The sequence below is a fragment of the Protopterus annectens genome, chromosome 6.part1, assembly GCF_019279795.1.
Source record: "Protopterus annectens isolate FY-2018-M chromosome 6.part1, PAN1.0, whole genome shotgun sequence".
Lineage (NCBI taxonomy): Eukaryota > Metazoa > Chordata > Ceratodontiformes > Protopteridae > Protopterus > Protopterus annectens.
Genome location: NC_056738.1, coordinates 435,031,492 through 435,041,964, shown reverse-complemented (window position 1 = coordinate 435,041,964; position 10,473 = coordinate 435,031,492).

The window sequence follows — 10,473 nt, the reverse complement described above, 5'->3', positions numbered from 1 at the left end:
ACCTCATCAGCTGCTCCAAGACAGAAGCTTTGAAAATACTGACAGACCTTGATGACCAGGTGGTTGAAGTCACTGACGGTGGCTTTGAGGGTCACTTAGAAGGCGAGGAACCCATCTGCCAGGCCTGACATGGGGAGAACCAAAACTGGGGTAGAAAGACAAAGACTCTGGTGACAGCTCTGGTGGAGTGGACGAGGAGAAGGGAGAATCTACCTGACCTGATGGAGCCCCTTTGAAGGGGCTGGGAAGACTGAGCACCGAAGACAGAGCCTTGCTTGTAGTCAGCACCGAGGGTGATATGGTCCCAGAGGAGTCAGATTTGACGCCAATGCTGCGGCACCCAAATGTAGTGTGACCTTCAGGTCTAGTGAGCCAGAAGGAGGAGGACCAGGAACAAAAAACAAGAAGAACCTCTTCTGATCCCCTTGGAGGCCTTGGAGTCCCTTGGCAGGTGGAGCTTATAAGATTCCAACTCTTGAAGCTGAAGTAGAGGAGGAGAAGAGACCAGCAGGAAGAAGGCCCTTAAGGACCAACTTCACCTGCTACTTGTTGACTGCCCTGGACCCAAAGCCCTCACAGACTGAACAGTAGGAGTTCAGATAAGCAGCCCTCAAAAAATAAATGCACTTATTGTGTGCATGCTGACAGGGTAACTTGTGCCTGCAGGTGACACATTTTTTAAACCCTTTATCCATAACAGACCAGATTACCAAACTCTAAAACCTGAAGAAAAAAATAAGATAAAATGGCACCCTACACTTATGCTATCACTAAACTATAGGAAAAAAAACAATAATTCACAGAAAAGGGTCAGAAAGCCAGGTATATTACCACACACACACGTGAAGTCTTAGCCTAGCTATATATTTACCTACAATAAATCTATATAACTACAGGGTAAGGGAACAACACTGATGACAAAAACTAACACCTTAAAAGCTACTAAACAAAGGATATATTGATGGGGAGCCAGATGAAGCTGCAGTCAGGAATGGTGGCAAACTAGATCTGCAGGACTGGTTCAGGAGCAGGAGATTGTGGATAAAGGAGGTGGAGCTTGGTGAGTCGGAAGTCTGAAGGAGTTGGCTGGTGTCAGACCTAAGTCGGATCCTATTATATTTTACAATTCACTATATAATATGTTCTCTTAAATGAAGTCTTCTGTTTTGGCTGGCATATGCATAAGTAAAACACTGGAATTTAGCAACAAGTGTAGCTTTCATGCAATTCTCTCTTTTTGTGATGTGAACTCCCACACTTATCACCATCAAAACTGCATGAAAAAGGTAACACAAGAAAGCTCATGTTGAAAAACTGGTCAACATTCATAACAGATAAGCCAACATGGGAATGCAGAAAGAAGATTCTGCCAATAGGGATAACTGCAATTAGGGATATAGACAATAGGCAAGTGGAGGCTGGAATTTATTGCAGAAAACTGGCAAAGGAACCAAGGTATTGGGACTAAATAACCAGAGAGGGAAAGATGATAAAATGGGAAGAAGTCAATAATTTACTTGGACTGCAGGTTAGAGATTGCCTTCCCTATCAAGGATTGATATCAGAGTATAGGCAAAGAGAAAGAAATGGAGGGGGGTCCTAAGCGAAAGACCAGCACTGGTAGAGTTTTTAGTAGAATCTAGAACAGAAATTGCCATTAAAAAAGGAATAATTAGTAGAGCATATAAAATATTGCATGATAACTACAGGAATCAATCAGAAGAGGTTAGAAAGGATTGTGAAGAGAGACTGGATAAACAACTCTCAAAGAAACAATGGGAGGATATATGTATGTCTCCTGAATATGCAACACAATCTAGAAGATTTGGATTTTTGCTTGGAAATGTTTGCATAGATATTTTTATACCCCAAGTAGTCACTAGAGAATTTTTCCTCAGGTAGACAGCAAATGTTGGAGGTCTGATGGGGAAGAAAGAGGTAATTGGGAACATGTTTTCTGGGAGTGCAGTGAGTTGGCAGACTTTAGGTATTCCCTTTGGGATGCACTGTCAGAGATGCTGGGTGGGCAGATTGGTGTGAAGAGGGAGATGACTTTTCTAAGCTATTATACAGAATCAGAATTACCTAGACATGGTAAGGTCTTGCTGTGTCTAATTAGGGTGGCTGCCAAAAAGCAATTACTAGAAAATGGAACTCAAAATCTAAACCTACTATACTAGAAGTAGTGAATATAGTAACAGAAATAAAACAACTGGAATTGAGATCTTCGGAGAAGAGTAGGAGCAAACTACATAGGAAAAATGGGAACTGTGGGAACAATACATACAGGGAAGGAATGAGGTTTAAAAGAAGGCAAGACTTAAATGGACTACGTAATGTCTGACTGAAAATTATTTGGTCGATTATAAGTGATGTATAATGTTTGCATCTGGCAGTGTGTCAGTATGGTTTGTGATGCAAAATGCTTGCAACTAGGACTGTGTCAGTGTGGTTTTTTTTTCATTTACATAAATGTATAATTGCCTATGTAAGTAATGGTTTAATAAAGATGTTGAGATGTTTCTTGTTTAAAAAAAAAACACAGCAGCAAAATGCAAGCCCCACAAGAAGTTCAAAACACTTACAGGTTTAACTTTTTAACTTCATACTAATGTTGTTTATTCTTAGGGAATATGAATAGTTATTTTAGAAGTATTTTTAGTTCCCCTCTTATCTTTTTATTCCCAGTATCAGCATTTATATGTGGGGATACCTAAACTTGCAGCAGTCTACTAAAACAATTGGCATTTCCATTTTCTGGAGCCAATGCATCACAAATATGAATAAATCATCTGTAAGTTAACATACATTGGAAATCATACAGTAAATTGCTTTAAAAAAATGTTTATTCACCTCTGAAGTGTAACAAACTGGAATTAAATGTCATTTAGACTCTAGTCCTTTTTTCTACCAGCACTGAGAACATCTATTTTTGTATAAAATATGATTCTCGGTTGTACCAGCTTTTACTACTGAAGCACTATTCACTGCCATTAAAATTATATTTGGAAATGATTAGGAATTTTTAATAACTTTGGAACTTGCAGCACCATTAGGCACCCTATTCAACAATAGTACTGGCTTTGTCCCAGCTGAGTGGAGGACAGCCACTGTCATCCCTTTGCACAAAGGTGGAGCATCCACTGATCTGGGAAATTATCGACCCATCAGCCCAACTAGCCTGATCTGCAAGGCCATGGAACGGATTATCATGGACCTCGTTAACAAGGACACTGGCAACCTCAAGACACTTGATCCCATACACTTTGGCTTTGTCAAGGGGAGATCATGTTTGTTAAATAAATAGCCATAGATGAGGGGAAGATGTTGCACACTGCCTACCCTGACTTGGTCAAAGCCTTCAACACCATTCCCCACTCAGGCATAATAGATAAACTGTCTCAACTAGGCATCAATCTGTATGTTACCAGATGGGTAGCTATTTGGCTCATTGATAGAACCCACCTAGTCAAAATAGGGGAAGCCACCTCAAGAAGTAGACTCATAATGAGCGGCATACCACAGAGTTCAGTCTTGGGATCTCTGTTATTCGTGATATAATTTTCTGAGGTGCAGACTGCAAGCTGGGCACTGTCATCAATTCCTCAAGTGATGTGAACATCCTTCAAGAAGGTCTCACCAAAAAAATGACTGGTGCTAGAAATAAGGCCTCAGGCTGAATACCAAAAAATACATCATTCCCTTTGGGGAGCGTGATGTCCCCACAAATGATCACATTAATAACAATGTCCTAAGCACGCAATCAGTCATGAGGGATTTGGGCACCCAGGTTGATAGCAACCTGAGTTTTGACCACCATGTTGCTTCTGTTGTACGGAAAGCTTTCTTACATGGCCCACCTCATAAGTAAGGGTAGCTCATCCAGGGACAAGGAGGTCATAACATCCCTGTATTCTTCCCTTGTAAGGCCCATTACTGAGTACAATGCCCCATTTGGCATGTACCTCGCAAAGCACATGCAGCAGCTGGAGAGACCAAAGAGGTTCTTCACTAGGAGAATCCAGGGCCTCAAATATCTACCATGCACAGAAAGGCTAAAAGCCGCATTCCTCTACTCAGTTTTATACAGACTCCTCAGAGGTGACCTCTGTCTGGCATACATGGTGATCTCGCCTTATAAAGCCCATTATTGAGTACAATGCTCCATTCGGCATGTACCTCACAAAGCACATGCAGCAGCTGGAGAGACCAAAGAGGTTCCTCACTAGGAGAATCCAGGGCCTCACAAATCTACCATACACACAAAGGCTAAAAGCCCCATTCCTCTACTCAGTTTTATACAGACTCCTCAGAGGTGACCTCTGTCTGGCATACATGGCGATCTCGGACCCCCGCCTTGATGGGACTGCTGCATATCCGCAAGTCAAGCTCCACTCAAGTAACCCACACTCATGGCCTCAACCTGGTCTGTGACATCAATAGGACTTGTTGGCAGGATAGATTTCTGTTCCAGAGACTCCCCCATCTGTGGAATAGATTCCCTCTCCACATCAAGCAGAGTACCTCTTTACCCCTTTTTAAGTACAACCTGGATAACTGGATGGGAAACAGAAAATACATCCCTGGTATTCCACCCACTTCCCTGCTGGACAGGGGCATTGGGTGATGACTTGTCTAAAAATGGGCTAAACTCTTGGCTAGGCTTATAAGGGCCTCAGAGCCAGTAGCCTAGTAACTTCCTTTGACCCTATGATTCTATTAACTGTATAGAAACACCCCCAGAAGTAAAGATGTATTCAAATCCTTAGAGACTGCCTGAAGCACAGATGGAAGCAGTTAAAAAAAAAAAGGAAAGGAAGTTCAGAGCATGTTGGATGTGATAGAAAAAAATCACATAGTGAATGGAGAAATACAGTCATTCCTGTGTTAAGCTCGATGGCTGAATATGCTTTTGGGGTGACTTTAGAAATCTAAAATGTGACACCTCATACTGATAAACTCTTACACAGACTGGGTAAAGCAAAGTATTCCCATTTTAGAGTGGAAGATAAAACAGCCTTGTCTCTCTACTCTTTCATGCTGAACATGTAAATCTGAGCATTCTACTCTGCTTAACAAAAATAAATAAATATTGTGCTTGGACATCAACCTCTCAATTGCACAGAATTTGCAGGGATGCCCATAATTTTGTCTGAAAGTTTTGCTCCATCCCTCTGCAATTTTGACATTTTTTGAGAAATTCTAAATCATTAGTACTAGTATTTATACGTGTCCCTAATTTGGGGACATTTTTCCCATGATTACTTTTTGTTTTGTCCCTAATTCTGGTAGTACAAGGCTGAGCAGTGTATTTTCCCCTTTTTTTGCTTCATACTTTCTGGCCATCCTGGTGTCCCATTGCCAGGTCTCCCAGCTCCTCCTTCCACCCCTGGACTTTCTCCAACTCACGTCAGTATGGATATTAATAGTGTCCCGAGGAGTCATGTCTGTGATGGCTTTTACCAGGGGGATTTATTATTTAATCACCTGCTCTCATCTCTACCCCTACCCGTTTGTCTATTCCATTTGATGGAACACACCTCCATATGGACAGCACCAAGACGAGCACAGTCTCTCCTGGCCAGCATCTCAGATGCCTGATCTTCTAATTCAGCCCTGGTCACCTGGCCCTTAGGGCTTTGTCCTTCTATGCCACAGCACATGGAGGGCAAGAGGTATGTAGATGTACGGAGCAGCAGAGAACAATGCTCTTTATCTCTCTCTCTCTCTATATATATATATATATATGTATGTATGTATATATATATATATATATATATATATATATATATATATATATATATATATATATATATCTAGAGTGCTACAGAATCCTGAAAGACCAAAATCATGAAAGATCAAAATACTGAAAACTTAAAATACTGAAAACTCAAAATTCTGAAAACACACAGGATACCAACACTTACTATATTCCAGTACAAGTACATACAGAAACAAATAAAACACAAACTATATTACTGTTCTCCAAGTATAAGCAGGGGGGAAGCCCCTCTGCACACCCATGTGGAGGGCTGCACCCCCCCCCCACACCCCCTGCTACTTAAATATATCAACTCCAAGATTGCACTTAGTGTAGTGAAGGGCAGTCTTGGAGTTGATATATTTAAGTAGGAGGGGGTGTGGGGACACAGCCCCTTACATGGGGGATGCAGGGGGGCTTGCCCCCCTGCATATAGTTGAAGGGTAATATGTTTGTTCTGTATGTACTTGTGCTGGAATATAGTAAGTGTTGGCATCCTGTGTGTTTTTAGGATTTTGAGTTTTCAGTATTTTGAGTTTTTAGTATTTTGAACTTTCAGGATTTTGGTCTTCAGGATTCTGTAGTGCTCCCATACAAATACATATGGGTTCACTATGTGATTTCGAAATTCTGAAATCCCGAAATTCAGTATTTCAAAATTACATAGCTGAAAACTCAAAGTTCTGAAACCAGCGGAAGCGTGAAATTCAAAATCCCAAAGCACGTAGATGTTGAATATTCGTTTCTGCTGGTGCGGTGTGTGGATGTATCGGTTGAATTTAGGTAAGTTTGTGTGTGTAAATGTGTTGGTTAGAGGCTTCAGTGTGTGTAAGTGTGTGTTGTGACTGTGATGTGTGTGTCAGGGGACTGTAAGGTGTGTGTGTGAGTTTCGGTTGTGTTTCTGTTTGTGCGATCATGCAGTTAGAATATATAAGTAGGGGGAGTGTGGGGGGTGCAGGGGGACTTGCCCCCCTGCTTAAATATAGTGTAGATGCATTTATTTGATTGTGGGGGGGTTTGTGTTTATTATTGTACTGTATGTGTAGAGTAGTTTCGGCATTTTGAATTTCGTGGTTGTGTGTTTTCGGAATTGTGAGTTGTGCTTGGGTTTTCGGCTATGTAATTTCGAAATACTGAATTTCGGGATTTCAATATTTCGAGATTACATAGTGGACCCATATACACATACATATACATGTATACATACATACATATTTTATATATATATATATATATATATATATATATATATATATATATATATATATATATATATATCTAGATAGATAGATATAGATATATATGGGTCTACTTTGATTTATCAAAAGACCACTTACCCAAATGCCTTTTCACCGAGAGGACTCAAAAGAAACCTTGAAAAAACGAAAACATGAAACATCGAAGTTCTTTCACTGGGAAACAAACCACTTGCCCACCAGGGTGAACTTTGCCCTTTTCCCCACCGCAGTGCGATCTCACAGTTGGTATATTTAGTTGGGGGGGGTGGGTTTAATTTGTGTCCGTTTTATTATTTTACCCTGGTGATCAAGTGATTTGCTTCCCAGTGAAAGAACCTTGGTGTTTTGTGGTTTTGTTTTTTCAAGGTTTCGTTGAAGTCATCTCAATGAAAACGGATTCGGGTACATGGTTTTTTGATTAATCAACACAGACCCATATATATATACACACACACACACACACACACACACACACACACACACACACACACACACACACGTACACATATGGCTGTGTATCATTTCATTGAAGGTAGGTTTGACTGAACCAAAAATGGTTGAAACAAATGACTGAAAAGTCATTTCACTGAAAATTGTAGAAGTCTCCAAATGGTGTTTCTGGTGATATTTTTGATCGGGGAGTTGTTAGGAACATAATATAGTGATTTTTGCCTGGACTGGAAGTGCTCACCATTACATAGTACCTCCAAATCTGTAGATGTGTGTGCTTGTGAGCCAGCACTGATTCACTGTGGTGGTGTTTTTTCTTTTCTCCACTGGTATATGACTGTGGAGTTAGACTATATAACCAAAGGGATTGTAAGGGGCATATATAATTATTATAGTATAGCTCACTACATATACACCAAATATCAACATGTATATCTGTGCACAAATACACAGACAGAAATGTTCTTGAAATTGTCCTCTTCATAAATCATAACTTTCCAATACACACTTTAAAAGTTTAAACAAATTCCCTTTTTTTGTATGTAATGTGAATCATATAAAAACATATTCTTCCCCAACATAGTAAGCAATGTCTGTGTGAATTTAATATATTACATGAAAGAGATTACATTGTACCTTAGAGAAAATATCATATCCTGCAACATCAGGGTATTATATGATGTAGTTTTAAGAACCAAGTGATAATCTTCATACAAACTAGAATGAAGCTTTACAAATAATGACACAGACACAGATCTGCAGCTGCACAAACTCCACAGAAATAAAACTTTATTCACATCCAGATACAAAATTAAATATTTTTATATAGAAATTTTTTTCAGTCTGCTGAATGCTACAGGAATAATACAACACTCTAATAATATCAAGTGGAACTTAAGCACACATTGGCAATATTCTCTATCAAAGAGGAGGCGCCTCACCCTATTAGAGATTTTGACCATACAGATAATTGCACACTGGACCAAACTGCAGATTTTAAGCCATCGTCTTCATTCTGATCCAAATGTGTCACATATAAGAATACAGAAAAAAACATAAAAGTTAATGAGACCCACTAGAAAAATCAAGAGAGAGAACAAACGTGACTGTGCTAACAGCTGTAATAACACTGTACCTGTTATGTGGATGTAGTTCCCCCAAAGTATTTGATATTATACAGCTCTCTGCAATTTCATGCAATTATGTACAGTAAGCCAAATTCATAGATATACAGCTGTTTGCCATTGGAATGGAAATAGGTCACCTGGGCTGTATATATATTTTTTACAAAAATAAAAATGCATATTAAGACGTACCACATTAATAAACATTAACGCCATAACCCCATAAAATGAACATATGATAATTTGAATGCCAATAATACGGCACTACTCTTTTTCTCTGCAGACTAATGGAATAAATAATTGCATATTTCTCAAAATATTTAGTGTGAAACAAAACAGCTGAAATCCTGCATCACTATTTCTCAGATTATATCACAGTGTGCCTCTTGGAAACTGAGGAATAGTCCATCAGCCTTTGCTTTTGTATCCATATGTGACACTGGTCCTCTGTACAATAGCACCACATCACACACAATGAATCAGGTGTTAAGAAAAAAAACATGTTCCAATTTACTGCAGTATCCTTCCCATCCCCGATAAAACAGGCATGAATTGGTATGCTTTTCCCCCATCTGTATGTTTTCTTTTCTACACTGATTTGCAAGCAAGTACATCAGTTTTGCAGGTAACCACATGCCATATTTAAGTGGTTCACCTTTTAACATGTTAAACTGCATTTTATTCTTCATTCTGCATTTCATGTAACTGCTTAGGTATTACAATGGAAGCTTTTACCTCACTATTTATGAAATGCTAAGATGTAAGAAATAAAACATGTTAGAGCATAAACAATGACACAATATTTAAACTGGGATGTTGAAATGCTGATATAATGCCTTGCAAATGAAATATCCATCCTGCTATTTAACTCTTGATATGGAAAAATTAAAACAATGATGGAAAAGGATTCATATTTCATTTTTGTACTGCATCTTTCATTTTACTCTAAAAATAAAAATATTTGCTGAGATTTGTATTTTCTCAATGTTTCCCATGAGTTACTCATAGTTCCAATAGTTTCGAACTACAATTCTGATCACCGATGGCATTTTCTTCTCAAACCTAGTCTATGGTCCAGTCATGTATGAAAGTTCTTGGGAAGAGGTGTTATCATGTTTGTTTAGATTCTCATTTAAACATGTTTCTGTTGTTGGGAAATGGTCAGTTCTTTCATCACCAGCTGAATGAAATGACATTTATGAAGAGATAATTGAAAATGCTTATTACTCCAAAGTGGTCACAGGCATTCTTTTCATTTCCCCATGTTGCAGTGGTCCCAGCATGGGGAACTGAGAGAGGCTTTGTCCTCCCAGTAAAAGAAATCTGAATGCAGTTTCAGTTGCTTCTATACTAAGGCTGAACTTGATGAATTTGAGCTTGAATTTACTGACAACAAACCAAATTATCTACTTTAACTATCAGAGAGACAAGGTATTTTCACATGATTTTTGTGCTAAGAAGATGAGAGCTATAACTAACCCAAAAGTGCAGAAGTTATAAATGCAAGCAGGCGTGAGTAAATACTCTGCACCCCACACCTCTGCCATTGATTACTGTTATCCTGCTAACATTTAATGCAGTTCTATTTATACTTAATTTTTGGGATTGTTTAGCACAGATTTGCATATAAAACGAGTCATCCCACTCTGCTTGATGACTGAAGTTGTTATTACTTTCCTTTACTCCACTACTTCTGTCTTATCATTTCATTACCGGTCATTCTAGAAAGTACCTGTTATTTCTTTATTCGTTGTGTGAGGAGTTTGACTGTATTGCAGCATGCCATTGTACTATTTGCTTAGGTTTTTGAGTTTGTATAGTGTGCTGGAGAACTTTGTTCTTCCGGTGAGGTTAGTACTTTTAACTTTTCATTTTATACTGTATACTTACTGACTACTCA